The 25,012-nt window shown below is 37.1% G+C and overlaps 1 protein-coding gene across 6 annotated transcripts in view; it reads right to left on the bottom strand.

The window, feature by feature from the left end:
• dachs (unconventional myosin-IXb-like dachs) overlaps positions 1-25,012 on the bottom strand; it is a 409,496-nt gene that overhangs the window by 18,052 nt on the left and 366,432 nt on the right. The window lies entirely within an intron of this gene.

Raw genomic sequence — 25,012 nt, 5'->3', positions numbered from 1 at the left:
CTCCTCATCCTTTAACAGTTTATTTTCAATGCCGACGTTTCATGACAAATTCCAAGTCTCATTTACAAGGCTATAAAACATAATTTGCGAACATTAATAATTCAAATTAATTTATGGAGATATGCAATGGCGACAACTCTTTATGAAGTAAAAACATTTAAAACAAAACACCTCATTCCAAGACAAAACCCATTAGAAGTAAAAGGAGTTCACTGAAATCTTAAAACAACCTACCTATATGAAAGAAAGAGCAAGACTAATATAAATCAATAAAAACAGAGTGAGGAAAACCAGTTGCCCAAACTAGGCTATAAATAATTTTACTGGAGACGATTGAGTATTTAACGACGGTACAGTCTTTTTGATAATTATGGATTCTAGGATGGTTAAGTCGTTGTTGTTCTGCACTTGGCCTACGATGAAAAAATCCTTCAATATAAGTTTTACATAATTTTGAATGATTACGTATATTTGATTGTTCAGGATTAGATAACCTGCTACCTGTTCCATGACTTATGGACTGTGCCGAAACTGAAGATGTAAGCAAGTTTCCCTTTCGTGCATGATGATACTTTCAGGAGAAAATGCACAGCCGTTATGCAAAAGTTTGTCTGCTCTGAATCTGAAAATTATCCCGAAAAATCCCTTGAAAGATGTATACCTTAGTTTAACCAGACCATTGAGCTGATTAACAGCTCTCCTAGGGCTGGCCCGAAGGATTAGATTTATTTTGCGTGGCTAAGAACCAATTGGTTACCTAGCAACGGGACCTACAACTTACTGTGGAATCCGAACCACATTATAACAAGAAATGAATTTCGATCACCTGAAATAAATTCCTCTAATTCTTCATTGGCCGTCGGAAACTCGAACGCGGGGCCAGCAAAGCGCTAGCTGAGAACGACACCCACTCTGCCAATGAGGAACTCAAAAACAACAGGGTCTCTGTTTAGAGTCAAAGACCGACTCAGTCCTCTGCTTTCGTCCAACGTCGTATACAAATACACTTGGACGGGATGTGATCATGGGATACACATGGGATGCACGAGGAGGCTGTTGAAGGTCCGCATAGACTCCCAAAGGGGCATAAGTCATAGAATAGGTAGCAGGTTATCTAATCCAGAACAATCAAATATACGTGATCATTCAAAATTATGTAAAACTTATACTGACAGCAAGGACTTTTCCATCTTAGGCCTAGTGCAGAACAACAACGGCTTACCTAACCTAGAATCCATAATTATCAAAAAGATTGTACCGTCATTAAATGTTCAATCGTCTTCAGTAAAACTGTTTAGCCTAGTTTGGACAACTGGTTTTCCTCACTCTGTTTTTATTTAGTCATTTTAGCCTTGTTCTTTCTTTCATATAGGTAGGGTGACTTGAAATTTTAGTGAACTCTTTTTACTTCTAATGGGTTTGTCTTGGAATGAGGTGTTTTGTTTTAGATGTTTTTACTTCATAGAGAGCTGTTGCCATTGCATATCTCCATAAATTAATTTGAGTTATTAATGTTCGCAAATTATATTTTATATCCTTGAAAATGCGACTTGGAATTCGTCGCAAAACGTCAGCATTGAAAATAAACTGTTAAAGGATGAGGATGCCTTTCCCTATTACTTCCTTCGTGATGCATACTTCGAGCCACAGCTCCGGCCGTTATGTGTGTGTGTGTATGCATGTATGTATGTATATACATATAAATATTGTATATATATTTAATTTATATGAATATATACAATTATATAATATATATATACTGTATATAAATAAATATAATATATATATATATATATATATATATTATATATATATATATATATATATATATATATATATATATATATATATATATATATATATATATATATATATAATATATGAGAGAGAGAGAGAGAGAGAGAGAGAGAGAGAGAGAGAGAGAGAGAGAGAGAGAGAAACATAGATGTATGTGTGTCTGTCACACTTCGATGTTTAAATTCAATCCCACTGTCATGCCGTTTTGCATACCCCAAGAGGAGCAAACTGGGTATTCATGATTTTTTGTTATACCGTAATAAAAAATAAAAAAAAAGATCGCAGACAAAAATGTTGTATTCTGAAGCAAATACCGAAACTCATGAGATTTACATTTGCGATATCCTTACCTTCAGAATATTGATCTGAAGATATGTTTTTCATTAAATATAAAAAATTCCATTAAAACCTCAGTAACCGGAATAAGTGGCATTTTGTTTTTATTACTGAATCGTGAACAAATGTTTTAATACAACCCGCACCTTTATTGACAGGAGGTCAAAAGCCATGTTATCAGACATCACTACATCGATAACCACATGTAATCTCAGCATTTACACACATATATATATATATATATATATATATATATATATATATATATATATATACACACAAAGGAATAAGGTTTTGGTTCAGTCCGTCTTCGCGAGGCCTACGAGTGTTGTCTAGGAACAAGCCCCGCTATCTTTTATGGGAATGCTATAGGCCTTTCCTAGGCTATTCGAAGGCCTTTGAGGTTTGTAAATCATTCTTAACGGGGGAACCATTTCATACTCTGTCATTAACTTTTGGGGGGGAATATTAATGCAATGGGAGGCAACACTTTTAAATCCTATAACCTTCCTTTTCGTATTCAACGCTCAGGTCGCCACGATTTGTTGGAGAAATTGTGTTTGCAGATGATCATAAACAGTAAAATTTTACTTAAATCCATTATTACATTTTGGACTTGAAAATATAATTTTCCTATTTTAATGCGCGCTTTGAACGGTTCTGACGTTCGTTTTGTTGGAGAAATTGTGTTTGCAGATGATCATAAACGGTAAAATTTTACTTAAGTCCATTATTACATTTTGGATTTGAAAATATAATTTTCCTATTTTAATGCGCGCTTTGAATGGTTCTGACGTTCGTTTCTTCCGATATCAAGTTTTACGTTAATACCCACACCACTCACTTGAGCGCCATGAATACTCGTAGTAAAACATAAAAAAAGAGGGTAGATATCTCAAAAACAATAAATTTGCGATATATTTGAGTATGAGTTTAGTACTATTCATGCTGAGGAGATTCAAGTGCACAGCATAAAACCTCCAACATCAAATTACAGTTCAAAGTAAAATAATACCTCATAAAGTCAAGAATTATCGTGTCAGGAAAAATTTCCGCAATCAGAATCTGCCAAGAAATGGTATTTCTTTTTCAAAAGTCGACTAAGTTTTTCATCTGAAAATGCTATGCAAACAACCAAATTTTTTCCTTCCGATCATTTGCCAACCCTTTCAGAAGTCAGCATTTTTTTTTAGCAAAATGGTCTTTTTTTTTTTTTTAAGCCATCTCAAGGTTTTTCACCTTTAAAAGGTTCATCTAAATGTTCCTGTATTTTTGTTTTATTTGAAACATGCTATCTTTTTTAACAAGGAAACGAAAGGATAATCCATAACAAACTACAGAAATGGAAGGTAGGTAAAGAATTACATAAATATTCACAAAAAAAAGTGGGAAGCTAAATTGTTGAATAACTACCATAAAAAGAAAGTAGAAACGAAATGTAAACTAATTTGCTGAATACAGTCGACATGCCGGGGAAGAGGATAATGATATACAATTAGTGAAATTGCCCCTTTTCAATCTGGATGTGTCTGAGGAATGCCAGGAATTTTGCCTAGGGAACAATGGTTCCCAAACAAGAGCAAAAGCTTCTTTGTCGTTTCGGATGCAGTGACATCCTGGCTATATAGATATTTACTATGTAATGTTATTAACTGCATGCACAATATGTATTATCTGTCAAATGTGGGCATAGCATACAGTGATTTTCTTTTCTTTGTTTTTACTACGGATAAGTCACTGTTTTATATGAAATAACATCCTCTCTAAGTACGAGTATACAATGTACAATTATAAATTATATTTATCTATAAGGAATTACTATATATATTTATTCTCATATATAGTAATTACAATTATAAATTATATTCATCTATAAATAATTACTACATATTGCAAGCGCAAACTAGACGTTTCTTTTTTTATTACAATAAATTTTATCAAATAGAATTATATATATATATATATATATATATATATATATATATATATATATATATATATATATATATATATATACTGTATATATGCAGTCACTGAGCGTTCAGTGTGTGCATAAAATACACGCTGATTTCCCAATGTCTCTTCTTTTTTTTTTTTTTTTTGAATAAGTTAAAAGTGTTTGTGTAAAAGCTGCACCAGACAATGGAAATCGTGTAGCTGTTCCAGCAAAACTTATTCTTCGCTGGAAGTTCCTCGAATCAGCCGACAGGAAACGTCACCAGGGTCACAACGAAAAATGGGGTCATTTTGGAAAGGCATTTCCCAGTGGCTGAATATTATGAGCATCCGGCAATTATCAGCCGTTGTCACCCGATGAAACCATTCAGACGATTGACTGTAGGGCAATCAAGCTACAGAAATGTCCACGAGGAAGGCGATGGGATCACAGTTTTGAAGTTTACTCAAGCTCAATTTTTCATTCACCTACACCCGCATGAAATTACGGGTTGGAGGTCCCATAGCCCTTCAGGGCACTCATTTTGGGGTATGAGAATTCATTCGGCTGCATGGTCAAGAGGACCAGTGGCGATGTTTTCAACTATGGTCTGAATGGCACGTTTACTGGTCAGTCTTGGAATGTGAAGAATAAATATTACATTTGTTTTCTCGAGGTTGATTTGTATTTTCATTTCCTTTCTCAAACCTTCTTCGTAAAGGAAGCCATTATCCTGGAAAGAATATGATACATACCCAATTCAAAGAGCATCATGGTGGTGGCCCTTTTTCAAGCTCTAGTGCCGATAGGGGAACATTGTGCTTCCTGTTATAGGGGGCAGATGTGAAAAGCTCCGCCTTCAAGGAGGCAGGTGAGACCCATAAATTGTTGGTTTCAAAATAAAGGGACGACTCGGCATAAAACAATAGAATTGAGTATCTAGAAAGACTCTCTCTCTCTCTCTCTCTCTCTCTCTCTCTCTCTCTCTCTCTCTCTCTCTCTCTCTCTCTCTCTCTCTCTCTCTCTCCAGATGGAATAGCACATTTAAGTAGGTTTCAACATGAGGAAGTGTGTACTGGCAAAATTTATACTAATGTGTACTGGGTTGTTATGCTCCAAAAAAAAATCATATTAATAGTTATTTAACATAAGCAAATGAATGACATGTTTGGCTTTCACAACAACGTGAAATAAGCGAATCAGAGAACGCTAAGAAGGTAGTAACACTGTTGCTATCAACAGCACTAACAATTTAATAAAAAAAAAGTATTCTTTACTACTATTGTTTGGTATCCTTCTATTATTTAACAGATCTTTGGATCATGGGTCGTAGTGAACTGACACTGAAGTAATTGAGAGCATTGTTTATTTTTATAACAGAGTAAACGACCGCACAGAAAGACCGAAGGATTACTCTCATGGAGTCACCTGGCATTCTTCCTCGTAGGGAAACAAACCATTCTTAGCGGACGTGAAAGGAAAACCGTCCATGATATATTTCCTGAAATGTCAGTCTTTTTTGCGTGTGGAGCCAAAGTTTTGTTCTTCATAGTGGAATGAATGGTAAATTTCCACTGACCTTTAAAAATTTATCATTACGGGAAAGCAGATGTCTAGCTCCCATGACAGATGAATGGTTATTGAGGTGATTTCAGGAATTGAAGATATTCGACATTAATTTTATGAAAATTGTGAAAAGTGACATCAAATCTGCCTAAATGCTGTACATCTTTCAAAACCTGGGTAAGGTTACATCTTCAAAACACGCACACACAATTTGTGTGTGTGTAATATATATATATATATATATATATATATATATATATATATATATATATATATATATATATATATATATATATATATATAATATAAAATATCTTCTCTTCACTCATGAAGCTTAGTCAGTTCCTCCGGAACAGGGTCACGATTCTTTATGATTTATAATTAATGTGGTAAAAGATATTCATAATTAACCTTCAATCTTATACTCCTCGCCCATATTTCACACTACTGTATCAATTCTTCTTGAGTCACATACTTTACCTGGTAACGAACTCCCTCTTTAGTAATCCCTTAAAAAACTAAAAGAATCACACGCCCTTCTGGACAAAGTCGAGGGGCGATGCCAGAAGTTCCTGGAATGGAAATGAGTAAGAGAGAGAGAGAGAGAGAGAGAGAGAGAGAGAGAGAGAGAGAGAGAGAGAGAGAGAGAGAGAGAGGCAGCTGAGGCACAGAGAAGGATAGTGAGAGAAAAGAGATGGGTTAGTTACCTTCCGGGTAGAGCAGTATGGGCGGTGGAGTCGTTTGGTGGGTAATACCAAAACTCCACGCCGCAGGGGAAGGCCCAGGGGGATTAGATGCACCCCCTTCGACGGGGTCCAACAAGGGAGGGTGGGCCTCCTCGCCCCCCTCTTCCAGGTGAGTGTCTATGGGAGAGGCCCCGGGGGCGAACGTCAACCCTCCAGAGGGCCCCATCCTGACAGTGAAGCCTCCTGCCGATCCTTCTCCTCCTCCTCCTCGAGCCGAGTGGATTGCAAGGGGATAGAAGGGCGGGCGATGAGGCCTGCCATCGGAAGGCCTCTGTCTCTCCGGTGAGGATCCTCAGGCAGGGAAGGGAGAGGTCTGCCCGAGGCGTCTTCTCCCTACCACTTCGCCTTTCATCAGAACATTGTCTTCCGTCACTCAATCATTTTAGTCAATTTTATTCTCCGTCGTATTAACTTATGACACTGTGCCATGGATCCCGTCACTCCAACATGATACTTCCACAACTGAAACACTCGTCGTTTTGTATGCTAAACAGTCATTTACATAACACGAACACATCAATATTTACTTGATGATCACGATTCAACACTAAAATTCAGCTCCATCTCACATGTGATGGATAGGATTTCAACACCGTGACTGGCGATAACGAGGAGGGTTCCTCTTCTCTGTTATGTATATTTTACGTATAAAATCTGCTTTGTCAAACATGCTGTTAGTATCGCATATTTCCATATGGAACCATTCCTGTTTGCAACTACTGCCTATCAGGTAAAAGCATCATCTTGCCTTAAATTCTTAGTACTGTATATGAAGTCTACTGGGCACCTTTATCAAGACAATGCATTGTAATCACCACAATGGCCTCTCAATTTATTAGTAATCATGACTGTGTTTTTCACCTGATACACTTGAAATTCATATTACACGACCAATTTCTTTTTCTTAAGTAGGATTTGAACCCACATTGGTTAGAAAGAGGTTACCACTATATCATCAACTTTCTTGGTGGGTTTATAGGTTAGCACTATCATCAGATTTCTAACCAAGGTAAGTTCGAAACCCACCAGGGAATGATAGTTCCCAATTTATTTTCTCTTGGACTTCAAAGCTTTCAGTGAAGTACTCGTCCAAAAATATTGGGAAAAGAGTGGTTACGAGGTCACTGTCGCCCTTAGAATACATTGTGAGTATGTAACACAGAGCCATCTTTAGAAAAATAGTCATAATTTTTAAGGAATACGTACCATTTCTAATCTATGTACAAAAACTTCAAAGACAACTGCATATATATATATATATATATACATATATATATATATATATATATATATATATATATATATATATATATATGTTACATATATAAATATATATATATATATATATATATATATATATATATATATATATACATATATATATATATATATATATATATATATATATATATATATATATATATATATATATATATATATATATATATATATGCATACACGGAGAAAATTATAAGGAAAGTGAGGTCTCAATAGCGACGTACTGAAATCTTACAATATACGGAGAATGCCCTCAATTAGATTAAAAATACCTTGAGAAAATAAGGCGGCCTAGAAATCCCTTGAAAAAAAAATGTATCCACCTCAAAGGTAGGCTTTTAAACCTTAAGAGAAGAAAAAGCAGGCACAAATCTAATCATTGGTAATCGGTTTCGGAACGGGGTGCCAGGAGAATTAGGCTGTCTGTCGAGTGGAAATAGTAACGTTACGGGAACCCATAATATGGCCAGGAGTCACAGAAGAGTGAGAAGGGTTGCCTCACTTGCTACTATAGTTCCCCGACTCAACTCCATAAATACTAAAGGAAGGTTCAGTGTGCGGTGCACTACCAAAGAAACTTCAGTATGCTGTGAGTTTCATTCGAAAAATTAATATCTCGCGTGTTACTTGTTGGCAAACCAGCCCACCTCGGTGCCGGTCCACAGACCGGATAAGTAGGGAGGGTTGGTATCGAGAGGCACATCCATCCATAAAACATCTGCCAAAACCAACTACGAAATGAACCGTTCAAAATCGAAACAGCTGGCGGATATCATTGTATACAACGACCCCAACTTGGGGTGAAGCTGAGAAGAGGTAACAGAATGCAAAACAGGTTCTAACGAAGATGAAATTAAATCTTCTGTCAAGGAACTGAACGCATCTAGTAATGATAATTAAATTTTTAAATCACTCACGTTATGGAATTGGTAGCAGTTGGTGATGAAAACTAAATCTGACAATTTCTCAATTTGTGGAACTGAGAGCTTTCAAGCATTTGGTATCCGAAATTCAGTGAAAATTTATCTCTCATATTATGGAAATGAAAATTAAGTAAAATATCCCATGTTATAACACTGAAAGAACATGGCATGGAAAATTAAATGAAAATCTCTCAGGTTATACCAGAGAAGAATTAGTAAACAAAGTCTCTCTCTCTCTCTCTCTCTCTCTCTCTCTCTCTCTCTCTCAATCAACAATCGACTCGAATGACAAGGCAACTATAATTACGAATAACTGATGGTGTCGGATTACTCACTGTCTGCACTAATGCAGCGAGTCTTATATTCTCGAGTCGCCTTCTCAATGGTTTGGAATGAAGATAATTGGCAATAGTTCGACTCAGGTATGTGGCAGGTCCTCTGCCGGCAAGTGTCTGGCCGGAGAACCTTTTCTTGTTATTGCCTAGAGAGAGAGAGAGAGAGAGAGAGAGAGAGAGAGAGAGAGAGAGAGAGAGAGAGGGCGATTGTTACAGCCTTAACAATGAGTTCTCTTTATTCGTCACTTACGTAAATGATTATACAAAACGGATACAAGAGTTTATCTCAAATTCACGCATGAAGACATCACTGCTCGGACTCACTCCGGGTTAATAAGTGTCAAACAGTCATGACAGTTACTTAAGTAACGAGTGGGAAAAAAACAAGTGTACAAGTCATCAATATGTTTATCTCTACTTAATCTCCCGTCTCTCGGCATTCATACAGAACCGTTTCAAGTTCTGAAATGATTCGTTGGTGAAATCCCGCTACAAAGACAACCTCAATTTATTTCCGGCAACAAACAAATATTCTCTGATAATATAGTTCATTGTACGCCACAGGAACTATTGTATTGTCGGTGATATTCGGAGTAATAATCAAGTCTCCAACGTTGTCATTCCTGATGTGTTATAAAGCTAAAAATTGCCTTTTAGTTTCCTACCAAACCCCTGAAACTTTATTTATTTACTTATTTATTTCTGTTTCTGTAGGCAGGCTGTTACGCCTCTAGTGTTAATGGACATGAACTCATACCTGCTAGGTGGTTTCTTTATCTTCCGAAAAAATTAAATTTTTTTCCTATTTTAACTGAGTTTAGATTCATTGCTGGTGTGGTATCAATCGTATGCATATGTGTGATGGGACTGCCTGCATGGTTAGCTTTGAGAATCACTACTGTTGTGATATTATGCGCATGTTTATTACCATAGGATAGGACTGCCGTATAAGTACAAACAATATGACCACAGAATGCACGTTAACCGTGTAAATCCTCACAGTATCTAACCTCCTGGTACCGTAAGAATACTCATAAAAGAATTTAATGTATCACTTAAGATTCGTGTCATTGGGTTGGACTCCTATTGAGGGTCCGAAAAAAATTACTGAGCGCAGATGTCTTCAAGCTCCTTTCATTCTGGAAATCATTCATGAATTTAGCCAAATATTATTTACAACTTTACATAACCACATTTTAGGTAGCCTCTAATAAATTAGTCAAAGGTGACCATGGTTTCTAAAAAAAATTAACTGAAGTATGTGATGCTTCTTTTAACACATACAAACAAACCCACACACACACACACACACACACACACACACATATTATATATATATATATATATATATATATATATATATATATATATATATATATAAAATTTGTTTTTCATGTTTTCTATCAAGAACATTAAAGCCGAACCTATCAATAACTATACCTATACCTATACCTTGGTGAGGATAGTGAATACGATATTAAGTAATATTTATGGCTTAATATCTGTGAATATATTATACAGAAACACACACACACACACACACACACACACACACACACACACACACACATATATATATATATATATATATTATTCTTTTTTAAATACTAAAATTCGAATCTGAATCTAACTGACCTATTGTAAGTACAAAACGTTAACTCAAAGGTGCACGCTAAAAGAATATCTGTTAAAGGGTTCCAACACACTGAAGTTCGGAATTACTTCGTGAGAGAGAGAGAGAGAGAGAGAGAGAGAGAGAGAGAGAGAGAGAGAGAGAGAGAGAGAGAGAGAGAGAGAGACTTAAAATCCCCATTTCCTTTCAAAAGAAAAAAAAGAAACATTGGAGGCGATTACATCTTTATAGGAGGAGGAGGAAACCAAGGTCGATGAGCTTCTCGGCTCAGCGCAGTGGGCTGTCGCACCGGATTAAACAAAATGAACAGTGACTCTGCAAGAAAAGGCAAATTATGTTACATAAAAGGGAACTTGCAAGGAACCTCACTCTTGGCCAGAGAAAGGAACAAGAAGTATATACCGCATGCCGTCATCAAGAGCTTCAAATCATTTCACGGCTTTGCGACTTATCACATCATCTTCTTATTCAATTTTTGCTCGCGTGAAACAGATCTTACGACATCCAACTCTGCCTCCGCCGAAGGCTTCCAAATGGCAGGATCCTTGTTGAGGTTAATGTACATACAAAACTGAATGTGAGGTAATAATACTTATCTTAGGTTAATGTACATACAAAATTGAATTTGAGGTAATAAACTTATTGTATATTATATACAGTGTTGAGCACTCAGTGACGCCATCTATCGGGATTAACAAACTACTGTAGTACAGATGCACCCGGGAAAAATTCTTGCAGGGGAATTCTGTCATTTAACGCCGACAATGTCATGGTAGGTTCTCATGTGTACAGCCTCAGACGCAAAAACGCGGTTGTGGTTACCGAGCATAATGGCGGCGGTAGCTCAAGGAGATTTGCTTTTAAACTCACTAATTGTCAACGGGGAACGGGTTCCAGGATTTTAGGGAGCAGGGAGACACAACTCTGTAATCATCACCTGTTCTAAATGACAGACCGGAGGTCCGCGGATGGATGCAGTTGGCCATGTTCTTGTATGCAAGACACGGTTATGCAAAAATCTACATCACCCCAGGATATATGGTTCGACTTGAAATTAGGAAGGTCGTACAGGAATGTCTCTTTCTCTCTCTCTCTCTTTCTAAACCCACACATACACACACACACTATATATATATATATATATATATATATATATATATATATATATATATATATATATATATATATATATATATATATATATACTCACATATTATAAAACTTTAAATCGTGTAGTTTGACTCAAAATGAATGCCAAATAAGATCTGATGTGTTTTTAGTTACAGTAGCTACAAACATTAGGGTACTTCTCCTCTCTCTCTCTCTCTCTCTCTCTCTCTCTCTCTCTCTCTCTCTCTCTCTCTCTCTCTCTCTCTCTCTCTCTCTCTGCTGTATTAGTCATTGGTTTAACTCGAAATGAGGAAGGGAAACTGTCTTCAGTTACTGTAATTCTAAACAAGTAGTTAATATCGCTTATCCATCTCTTATCTGAAATAGTTGTTTTTAGTTCGGTTTATTTGCAAAATATTACGGGTGCGATTTTTTTTTTTTTTTACAACAAACTTACTAATAATGGCTCTGTTCGTGACCCGTAACAAATTATTACATTTGGGAGAGGTCCCGACATGGAATGGGAATAGCGGGTGGAGTGTTTATTCCAAGCGTTATATTATTCTTAGTTTTGAAAATTTCTAGACTTTCGGTCATATCTTCTCTTCTCGCGATTTTCATTTTGGAACCATTTTTTAATTCTATTTTCGCATAAAGAAAATCGATTAACACAAAGATTATGCCTCACCCTAAAGTTACAACATTTGTTGAAAAAAAAAAATTCAAAGCATTACGAACGCTTTCTAAGGATATTTGGGGTATAGTGCTTGTAAAGATGCCAGGGATCGGGGCGTGGGAGAGGAAGAGCCATTTAAAAGTAAAAATAAGGCATCTTAGTGCATTTTTAATCTATCGAGAACATCCTCAGTGCAAAAATTAATTCATATGAAAGACCGCACTGAATTTTACCTTTATACACGAGCATAATGAAGAACAATGTCAATAATATGATCGCAATATGGTCACAGTCAAGCACAGCAAAATCTGATATTTTGCGATGCATTATCAGCTTAATCTTCACTGTCGACTATAAAGGTCACGTAATGAACTGTCAAAATTTCGTTTTTAATTGCATTTTTTTGACCGACCGTGTTTAGTTAGAATTTTTCTTGTTATCCACTTTGGTGAAACCAAAAAATTCTAATTTGACAAAAAGAAAAAAGAAGAGAGATTTATGAGGTGTCATATGATATCCTTTCTTAAACTATGTTTGTTTTGTATAAATATGCAGCAATAAAAGTCCTGTAACGTTTTCCCAAGGCTAAGATTCCAGACTATAAGAAGTAAATGGAAGGAAACGCGAATAATCTCTCTTTATTCCTGAGAAGCTTACCTGAAGAGAAAAAGAAGTATAGGCGGATTTAAAGTCTGAATAAAAATTTAGTCTCTTGAAATGATGTCTACGATTTTAATAGAAATATTATATATATACATACATATATATATATATATATATATATATATATATATATATATATATATATATATACATATATATTACATATAATATATATATATATATATTATACATAAATATATATAATATACATTACATAATATATATATATATATATATATATATATATATATATATATATATATGTATATATATATATATATATATATATATATATATATATATATATATATATATATATATATATATATACATACACAGTATGTATATGTATTACATGAAGCTCATAGACAATATATGATTGGATTCTCTAGACGAAAGCAACAAAGCAGGGCTGTTATCGTTAACGAAAACAAAAGAACTACATAACGGTAACCCATGTAAAGCCAAAGCACCACGTAAAATGAAATGACTGAAATATTACAGCCGCTTCGGTGCAAAGACTAAGAGTCATATGCAATTACCACGAGAACAATGATGCAAGAACGCTATAGACCTCACATTCTAATTTCCTTCGGCTTTACAAAGCATTAAATTTAGTCCACCTTACCTTCGCCTACATACAAGCTGCGCACCTGCTCTCTCTCCCCTTAAAGAGAAGAGAGAGAGAGAGAGAGAGAGAGATTTAAGTGGTTTCGTCATGCATGAGAGCATTTCTTATTTCAGCTGATGATGGTGGAATACTTCCAGTCCAAAGTCAATCGTTGTCATAAAATGTTCTCAGGCATTGGCCGAGATAATGACTATAAAAGCACCACTAAAATCGAGTCCTTGTTTTTTTTTCCACATCAGTATCGTGAGATCTTACTTTTGTAAAGTCGAATGATATTTATCCAAATTCAGTTCGTAAGTCAAAAGATGGCAGGAATTAAAAGAGTGAAAATAGAATTTAAAGACAGAGTGAATGACGAGTCGAAAGAGTAATAAAAAATACTTTAGTGAGGTAATGAGAAGCGAAGACATACACCTGCGAGTCCGAAGATGCTGTCATGATGAATATAGAGGCAGACATTTACAGATAAAATGATGAGGCAAGATTATATAAATTAACTCCCACGTAGAAAGGCAAATGTCTGCCAGTTACCCCAGAACGCAAAGCGAGATCTATCATATAGTTATAAAGGCGTGAACTTAAAGTCCAGGTAATCATGAAACTGATATTTTCTTCCAAAGTTAGTTATTTTTCAATAATATCTCGGGGTTCAGAAGTGGTGCTATGATATGTGACGTTGAGAACACACGCGTATCATATAGCCTGAGCCGCGCAGCGACAGAACAGAAGTTCATATTCACTTTATAAGTGCAATAAAAAATACACACCACAAGAATATCTACAATCCAAATATGGTAATTATATCCGTAATTTCACCTGCAAAATCCCTCATTATTCTCTGGCTACAACGTTTTTTTCGATTATTTACAACCAATAATAATAATAATAATAATGAAACAAGGCGACCCTGTAACGAGGCTAAAATATCAAGAATTAAAAGCCACAGTAGTGTTAATATATTTATGTACAGAGTTACAAACGATAAGGAAAGACTTTCAGATACTGCTCCGTATCCCTTATCAGTAGGACTGATTGGGGATACGAGTAGTATCTGAACGTCTCTCCTTTTCGTTTTTAACTCTGTACAGAAATATTTTTAACACTGCTGTAGCTTTTAATTCTCAATAATAATAATAATAATAATAATAATAATAATAATAATAATAATAATAATAATAATAATAATAATAATAATAATGTATTAAATCAGTTGGTCCTTGTGAAAATTCTCACATTCAACATTAGCCCCGCTGATGAACTTCATAAAAAGTACAAGAGCTCCTGAAAGCTAGCAAATTATTCCAACTAAGCATCACTTTGAATTTCCTTAGAATTAATCGCATTTTAAATAGTAGTTATAAAGAGAAGATCTTTTGCTCTTCACGATCAGATGTAAACGGCCGGCAATTAATGTTCCATTTTCACCTTTTACGCTGAATCAAGCGAAATGTATGAATGTGCGTATGTATGCATGTATGTGAGTCATACATATATGTATGTATATATATATATATATATATATATATATATATATATATATATATATATATATATATATCTATATATATATATATATATATATATATATATATATATATATATATATATATGTATGTATGTATGTATGTATGTATGTATATATATGCAGTATGTATGATACACACATATATTTATATATATATATACACATATATATATATGACTTACAAACTGTTATAATATTTCATATATAAAGAAAGAAATAACGCAGTTATGATCCAATATCTTCCCATATTTAATATGCAATAGGCAAGAAACTTTAAAAGAGAATACATTACATTTAACCCAGTTATCTGCCCGCGCCGCTTCTAGCAACAATTACAATGTTCGAAGCTTTTGAATTTCAAACTAACAATAATTATCAGCCTTTCTCTTTGACAGAACGTTGGCCCATTAAAAAAGGTCCAACTATGGCATCACCAGCAGGAAGTCTTCGCAGGCCCTTGTAAGCTTCCGCCACTCTGTGGGTGGGATTACCATTCACCTCCAGTTATTAGGTCAACGAAACACAGGGCCTACTGCGTTATAATTACAATTTGGATCAAAGCAGGTGCTAGCAACAACAGTCACATATCATATACTTCAGATCTCAACACTATAAGCTGCCATTACAGGTCCAATATACGATATGCCGTGACATAGAGCTATTATCATTCAGCATTTAAACGCACGAGGACGCATCACGTTACCGCCATTATCTACATCTACTACGTAATTGCATCAAAAGACGGTAGCATCATCGTCACGTATATTACCAATAGATGGCAATGTGCTGCAATCGCCATAAGCCACAAGTAACTTACAACGCCGTGCGATTCACATACCAAAGACAGGGACTGCCGCTACAGTCACTATAAACATGCTCTTCCCATCAGGCACATGCGAAGCACTAAACTGCACCATAATCAAAACACTATCCGTCATTAACTAACCTTTTCAAAAGACCGACGTAGGGTCCATCCTACATCAGAACTGACCCGGAGAAAAAACTTAATTCGAGGAAATCAGACAGTTCCCGGACTCGTCACTGCGACCTCAAACTGACAGATTTCACAGCACATGCACAGTTTACCGACTGCAACAATGAGAGATGAAAAGCTTTGGGGAAAACAGCTTTGCATGACTGACACACGCACTCACTCACTGACTACTGCAGAGGAAACGTGACAGGGGGGAAAGGTGCTCTAACCCCCGGGGTCATCCATCCTTCCTTTATCTGTCTCTCTTTCTTTTTCTACTTCCTCTCTCTCTCTCTCTCTCTCTCTCTCTCTCTCTCTCTCTCTCTCTCTCTTCATCCGCTCCCATCTCTTTCTCTTCAGCAGGGATGACAATACACACGTAAAGGGACCACCTACCCCTTCCCCCCCCACCACGCACACACTACAGTATGTTTAATAAACTGCTTCCGGTGTGGTAACTAACAATGCCACAAACGATGCACAAACCTTTCCCCTACTACCCATTCCCAAACAAACCTCACCCCTACCCGTCAAACAGAACAATACTCTCCTTAGAACTATTAAGCTTTCCGACTGTCTCCACGAAGCACCTTCACCCTCCCCTCAAAAGTTCTTTGAAGCAATGCAAGTTGTTACAGACTCCTCCTTGCATCTTTTGCTCCGCCCTGGAACTTCGAGACTCGAAACGGCGAATTCCCCATCGCGATGTCTTCCTGCCTCAGCAATCTAAGCTGCGAGATATCAGGTTGCCTGATATTAATCAAGGAGAGAGGTTCCCTTAATGCTCTTCATTTCAGAAGAGGAGAGGACGCCTTTCCCAAGATCCATCTTTGTTACGCAACTCCCGGTGGCGTCATGAAAGGTCTTGACGTGGCTTATCTTAAGGAACACTAGCAGCTGATCTAAACTGATGTCAGTTTGCGAAGATATGAAACGGTGTATAAAAATGAACAAGGAAATGAGCTAAATTGAGAGAACACAAGGATTACAGAAAACAAATGAAAAGGCTTAAGAGAAATTTGAACGGGAGTGCACTGTGATATCAGCACCTGCCTGTGACTCATACAGCAAGCTCTAATTCGGTTTCACTTTATGATAACTGGAGTGAGGCGAAGAGTATCTCAGCCCTTCCTGTAACTGTGCTTATGTATTTACAGGACGTTCTTCGTCATTACGCACGAAGAGGATGACAAGAATCATCATCCTGAATAAATCCCGACCAGACATTAACCGAAGCATCGGATAAAGCAATTTGCTGTATTCATCCATCCTCTACTGATTGTTCGTTTAACCAATGCTTCTTCTGCTGTTACCTCGCCGTTCATTTCTAAGTTAAATATTCAAGAAGTCCATCCAAATGGCTAGCCGGGATGAACACCCCCCTAAAATCTCTCCCCCCAACGCTCCCCTAGCGACATTCCATTCCAGAGATAACCTACTACCCATCCGCTTCCCCCCCCTCCTCCTCCCTCTACTCCTCCTCCTCCTCTCCCTCCTCCAAATCCACCCGCTTGCGAGCCTTGCACCTTCAGGAACGTTGGTGCAATGTCAGGGATATCCAAAAGGTAAACAGGTGATGCTAAAAGGCAGATGGCGCGAGAAATAACAAAAGACACTGAAGTAAAATGTTTGACGCAGCATCTTCAGTGACAGGGATGATTCCGCTAACACTCGAGAGAGCCTCCTGTGTGAAAGGACTTCGCTACCTAACAGTGGCACCCTCATTTGGGAACAAAACACGGAACAAGCAGAAGAGTTTGTTCAGGATATAGCAGAAGTGGCGGGCGTAAATGAGGGTGGCGGGGCAGAAGTAGCAGCAGTAGCTAAAGGTAAAGAAGATGAAGGGAGGGGAGGGGAGGAGAGCAATGGAGTGAGAGGAGAGGATGGGCATACTGAAGGATAGGGGAGGGGTAGGGGGAGGAGAATGAGGAGGAGTGAAGGGTAGAAGAGGGATGGAGGGCAGGCCAAGTAGGTAGGTAACCCGGTAGGTAGGTAGATAGGGTGCCTCGAAACTAACACCGTGTTGGGAGGTTCACTAGCATATTAGTTGTGGGAGACAGCATTAACTCTCACCACAACGGGCCCAAAGAAGGCACCTTCCATTGTTCCTCAACGTCACTTCCTTTCGTCTGCGTTGGAAACCGGGGCAAAGCCCCTGGCAAGGTGGAGGCACACCTCTGTAACCTTCTCCAACTGCTCAACTTGTAACTCCAACCTCCGCTCCTCAAAACACCATTAGCTATCACAAACTTGACATTCTACAGGAAATCCAACATGGCACTGAATTAAAAGAAAAATTAAAAAGTACTTTCTCTCTCCTTTTTAAAGATAAAATAACCATCGTCGTTATCATATCCATCAATACATAGTTTTATGATTTCAAAATAGATGACACACAGATCCACTATTTGCAACACGATGATCATAACTCACAACACCGTCATAGATATTTATCTTGCTGTTCATCGCCAACAGACATAACCGCAAACCAGACTCACTGGCATCAGTAAGAAATTTCACTCACATGATCATTTTCACCACCCAGAATCGGCACTAACTTTTTCCAAAGTTGCAGATTTTCACACACAAAAAATCGTCATGAGGCAAGACAGGGCGAAAGAGCCCTCTCTGACTCTTCTTCTCCTGTGTTGTGGTAGGAACGGACGACAGTGAGGCAGTGATGCTCGACGTACGTAGCCTGACACTCGCTCCCACTTCCCTGCCCCCCCAGACAATATTGGAGCTGCCACATACCACCACATAAACAGACACACATACAAACACACAAACACCCACACCTTCATAGCCACGGGTTAAAGGACATCGTGTACTTTCAATTATGGTTTATTTTACTACCTGTCTACCTTCCGTCGCTGGCCTGCTTGCCGCTTCTTCTCCATCAAAACCGGAGTTGAGAGTAATCCGATAATGTAATCAGGATTCAGGACAGGTATCACTGTCCACTTGAGATCAGAACTGCGGCACGGCTGCTCATAGCACCTTAATCAAGTTACCCAAAGACACCGATGGCAATGCAATATGTTAAAATGCAGGAAATGTGTAAAAACAAGGAAAAATGAAGGCACATATAGGGTTAAAAAAAATGTCTCCTCAAAAGGCAAAGGTGTCCTGGATAAGAACAATAACAACATTAACTTCAAAAAATTACAAATAAAGTAGTTAGACATACACCTAAAATGTCAGCGGAATTCAGCTTATACAACCTGAACGAGAGAGAGAGAGAGAGAGAGAGAGAGAGAGAGAGAGAGAGAGAGAGAGAGAGAGAGAGAGAGAGAGAAACTCATTTAAAGAATGTTGACGATGGAGTTTCTAGTACCCGAGAGGGTTCCCTGGAGCGGCTGCGGGCCCTGACATTGCTTTGTCATTCCAGACCGTCGATAAATGAGTTAAAAATCCTGAGGAGGTCGTCATTCCAAAGGTGCGACCTTCCAAATCATTACCTTTGCAGCTGCAACAAGGACAGGAGCTAATCTATCGTCGTAGGTGGCAATGACGATGAGATGAGACTCTTCAACATACGTGTTTCGTGGCTTTAGAGATGATGGAATCAGTGATGAGTTAGTGAAGATTGCGGTGGTGATAAGAAAGATGACCAAGTCACAGGAATATAAACAGATTACAAAACAATGCTGATAACAGTAATGATAATGAGACCTAAGCAGGCTCAAACGTCCTCTGTAATGGATCTATGTATCTACAGACACTAAAAACGAATAAACAATCTTCTCATATTACTATTCATGTACTGAAAGGAACTCTGAAATGACAGTAATCTCATCGCAGACGCATCAGTGGTAAAGTATTTTCTGTAGCAGTATCTATATTGATAGGAGTATTTAATTCATTTATGAATTTTCTTCACAGATTTCCTTGTACTGTAATTCTTGATGCTCTTCCTCCTTCCACGCAACTGACGTATTCAAACCTCACACACTCATCTTCACTACTTTCCAATTATTCCCCTAAAATCATTCTTTATTTTATATTCCTACATCTCATGGCATGCTGCTCCTGTTCTTCCTCACCTCATAGCGCCTCATTCAAGCTCAATCTGCGAGGGGCATTTGCTCCTCACGTTTTCCTCATTGTTTCGTTCATTTTCTCCCTAACGATGCTTCACTCGCCATGCCTTCACGGTGTATCTTTACTAACATCCTCGATTTCTCTCTCTCTCTCTCTCTCTCTCTCTCTCTCTCTCTCTCTCTCTCTCTCTCTCTCTCTCTATGATATTCACCTTTTATTTTTAATCTTGGTCCCCTTAGATATTTCCTGCCTTTTAGTTTATTTCTAATCTCATTTCCTTTCTCATGATGCTGACTTGACAACAAAGTAGCCGTATCTTGACTTTTAATGTTCTCCCGGCAGGCTCTAGTTCTCATTCACAACGTTCTTTGTGATTTTTTGTTCCCTCATTTCACTTTCAGTCACATAATTCGTGTTATTTCCTTTTGTGCCTAATCTCTTTCAGGGTCTAATTCCGTCATCGATTTTTACCCATCATCTTCATAAGAGGTTTTGCTCAAGATTCTTTTACCCGTTTATTACAGACACCTGTTAAAAGAAAGTTGTGCTCACAACCTGTCTAGCTATCAAGGAGTTATTAGATGACTGTGGCAGTCAAGTTAATCTATAGCCTTAAATTTCTCCCGAGCCACCACTATAGTGGCTCATGAATTATAGGCGATATAATACATACATACATACACAAATACACACACGCACATCCAACACACACACACATATACATGATTATAATCACTTTTGTACGAGATTCATTTATCACACATTACCACAGGTGAAAAATAAGAGACCTACTCCCCGTCTCTTATTTTTCACCTGTGGTAATGCGTGATATACGTATATATATACATACAGACATACATACATACATATATATATATACACACACACGCGCGCGCGCACACACACACACACACTCAGCCGTATCCTTCTGTCATTTGAAAACCTCTTCCTGAAAGCTGAAGTATTCTTTCTCGCCATTATGGTTACAGTAACGACTTCCTTTTACGTAAAACTTTCACCGATTACGCGCATGCGACCTGGGTATTTCCTGAAGAGACAGAACGAGTGGTGTTATGGCTCTCGAAAATATTTTAGAATTCATATTTAACTAGTAAACGAAGTGATCATTTACTCAGAGCCTATCGATCCACTTTGTCTTCCCATTTCTCTGGCATACGTTGCCATACCAGCATATGAAAATTTCTGAAATTACGGGAATTCAGTTGCTTTTTTTTTTTAACTGATGGCGGCATGGTTTCAGGTTTCACGTGTCTGCTAAGAAGTAAACTACGTAAGCCTTTATTGTTTGGTTTCCGGACACAGCGACCATATTTGAACCCAAGTTGTTTTTTCTTTATTTCATTTTTAGAGTCTGTGCTTCCATGACTCGGTAAAATAATTACTCACCTTTTATAAAAACCGATTTTAAAGAAGTTTCTGGAATCTCCTTTTTACACACCTCATTTCAGTCTTCGTAGCTTCTGCCCCGTATGAAGAATTTGAGACTGTCGTCCTTGTCTTACATACTGGGAAAAAATTACTCATCATTTGCGACTGCTTGAAGGCGAAATCAGGTGTTTCTTGCTAGGATAACAGCCTTGACTTCTGATTCAAGCAACTTTTCCATGGTGTCGTTTCCTCCTAGCTCTAGGTTGACTCCTCTCCTTGGAGAAACAAGGTCTCTCTCTCTCTCTCTCTCTCTCTCTCTCTCTCTCTCTCTCTCTCTCTCTCTCTCTCTCAAATACACACAAATTATATTAATGTTACAAGACTCTTTTGTACTTATTAGTTTAATTCAAATTAGACCTCTCTCTCTCTCTCTCTCTCTCTCTCTCTCTCTTCCTGAGCTATTAATTCACCTAAGCAAAAACAGACCTTCCCTCAATTAACCTTAATGTCATGAAAGGCAATCAATCTGACTCGGTGGTCATGATGCGGTTATGCGAGTGACCCAAAATCGCAATTTGTCTTAATTATCTGAGGTGAGCAAATTTAAAAACAAATAGTGGCTGTCACTATTCGTCGGGAGAAAATATCTTTACAGATGAAAATATAACTAGCATGAAGTAAAGCAATCAACGGCCGATTAAATAACCAACTACATTTGTACAGTCTGATAAACATCATGAAGGTTTCAGGAAGTGAACGTTTTTATTATTATTATTATTATTATTATTATTATTATTATTATTATTATTATTATTATTATTATTATTATTATTATTATTATTATTATATATACACACATACATACATAATGGAAGCATACACACAAAAGGTCTATAGAAGAGATAAATGATGAATATGACTTTTATCTGCGTATTTTTTCATGTTATCCACCTTGATCAATCGTATAATTCCCTGCTCCCTGAATATTATGACCAATAAAACACTTGCCCATCTTCTTATAATGCTACGTTCCTCTCCTCTCATCAACCTATCTATCTGACATACTTGCATGTACAAAAAACACATACAGGCAATCACGCACAAACCTTAGAACTTGAGAAAACGTAATAAAAGAAAGTGGATTACAGAATAATGAAGGTGAAGACTGAACGTCATCAGAGGTGTGCCTCTTCTCATTTTGCTTCAATTCTTCGTTTACATAAAAACACACACAAAAATGAATATTGCAGATAACGTTTGTACTTCGGTATATGATGGCATGGCGTGAAGAACACGCATTTGTGAAGGTCTTGTAACCGCGTGCTTTTCTCTAAACTTGAATGACTTGTTATGAAAAAAAGGAAGAAAAATACTGCCGGCTACCCGACGCAGCACAATTCAAGAGGTTTGCCTTTTTAAGTGAGAGAAAGTTCCTCCTACTCTCTTTCAAAAGTCTTTCTCTTTTCCTCGCTTCCATCGAAGGTTCTCGAATTGAGCTCGCCATTGTATTGTCTTCCCGAAGAACGTCCCATTACCATGAATTATTGTTATTAGTGGGGTAGTCCCACCATGTCCGCCGTCCCTCTTTTCTCTCTCTTCTTGGAAAAACTTTCTTGAACACCCACTTGCGACACTGCCTTCATAATCACTATCTAGGCAAGAGCAACGTCTTTAGAATTCACGATTTAAAAACAGCTAATTCGATATTAAAGTTATACATTCATCTATGCAAATATGAAAACACGTGCGCAAACCAAACACCTCTCTATTTCGACCTCTCTTTTGGAGGGGGTAGCGCCAGAAGGGGAGAGCCTTCTGGTTTCTCAGGAAGTCTTTAGGGATGAGGTTTCTGTCTCTCTCTCTCTGTCTCTCTGTCTCTGTCTGTCTCTCTCTCTCTCTCTCTCTCTCTCTCTCTCTCTCTCTCTCTCTCTCTCTCTCTCTCTCTCTCTCTCTCTCTCTATATATATATATATATATATATATATATATATATATATATATATATATTTCATTAATAATAATGATTGAAACGTGGATATATACATAAAATCTAGCATATATCCTTGATGAATGCATGTATGATGTTGCAGTGTCTATAGTAGTAGATCAAGTAAATGTATGTGTTTTTAGACTCACGCCTCCCCATACCTCAACAAGTTTTCTTACATTAATTAAAATGAGCAAATATATTCATAACACTACGATTATTCATTGAGTTTATATATAATATGAGAGAAAGTGACTTGTATTAACTTCCGTATGGAGACTTGATAGCAGCGTAAGGAGTAATCCAAGTGGTGATGTATCTTGTAACCAAAAAGTTTAATGAACACACACACACACACACACACACACACACACACACACACACACACACACACACACACACACACATATATATATATATATATATATATATATATATATACATACATAAAACTTGTTGATTTCATAATAAATAAATTACAACTTGGATTACCATTTACGCTGCCATTGAAGTCTCCATACGGAAGGTGATCAAGACACTTTCTTTCATATTACATATAAACGCAATTAATGAATGGAGTGTTATAAATGTACTTGCACACGTGGATTAGTGTAAGAAAACATATTAAGGTATGCGGACTCGTGTGAGTCTAAAATCACATTTACATGCTTAGATCAAATACTGTACATACTGCAGAATTATACATCCATTCGTACAAGGATATATGCTATACTCCAAGTAGACGTCCATGCTTCCATCATTATTATTAATCCGGCTTTGCTTCTGTACGGTTAATTTGTTGAAAAATGATGTTAAACTGTTTAACAGTGAATGACAATTATTCACAAAACATCAACGATCACACTACCACCAATGACAATTTATGTAACATGTTCGTCAAGTATTTCCATCGATAATTTAAGACATTTTTCATCTGAATCAAAATCTCTGAAAAGGATGAATAACATTGCTACATGCACATGAAACCGTAGATGAAGTTTGAATAGGTTATGGTAGGTTTGGTTACGATGTATCTCGCATCATGAATACTACCGTCACACTTTTTGCCCAATTTTAACATTGCTTTGGCTACTATTCACTTCTGTTTTTTCCCCACCCGTTTCCATTCTGTGCTACCCCCTATCCTTCCTCCTCCAACAATGACTGTTATATGAAAGGGTACTGTTAGGTTTGGCTTGGCTTCCATGTTAAATCATGATTTTTCCGTTAGCATTTGATGCAGTTCTTGTTAATTCCATTTTTCTTGCTAAATATTTCGCTTACAATTCAACCGATTCTAAACTACACACTCCCAGCTTATTGAATTATTGTCGGGGATAATGTGCATACGCTTCAGAACACTTCCGACGGTAATGATGATCCAAATCGTAAAATTCACACATCGTCATATGAGCCGTGATTTATACATTCTAAAAGAAATGCTGATTTCAAAGCAACCTTTGA

This window comes from Macrobrachium rosenbergii, chromosome 11, assembly GCF_040412425.1.
Source record: "Macrobrachium rosenbergii isolate ZJJX-2024 chromosome 11, ASM4041242v1, whole genome shotgun sequence".
Taxonomy (NCBI): domain Eukaryota; kingdom Metazoa; phylum Arthropoda; class Malacostraca; order Decapoda; family Palaemonidae; genus Macrobrachium; species Macrobrachium rosenbergii.
The sequence above is the reverse complement of the archived record's forward strand: the minus strand, read 5'-3'. Positions and strand labels throughout refer to the sequence as shown.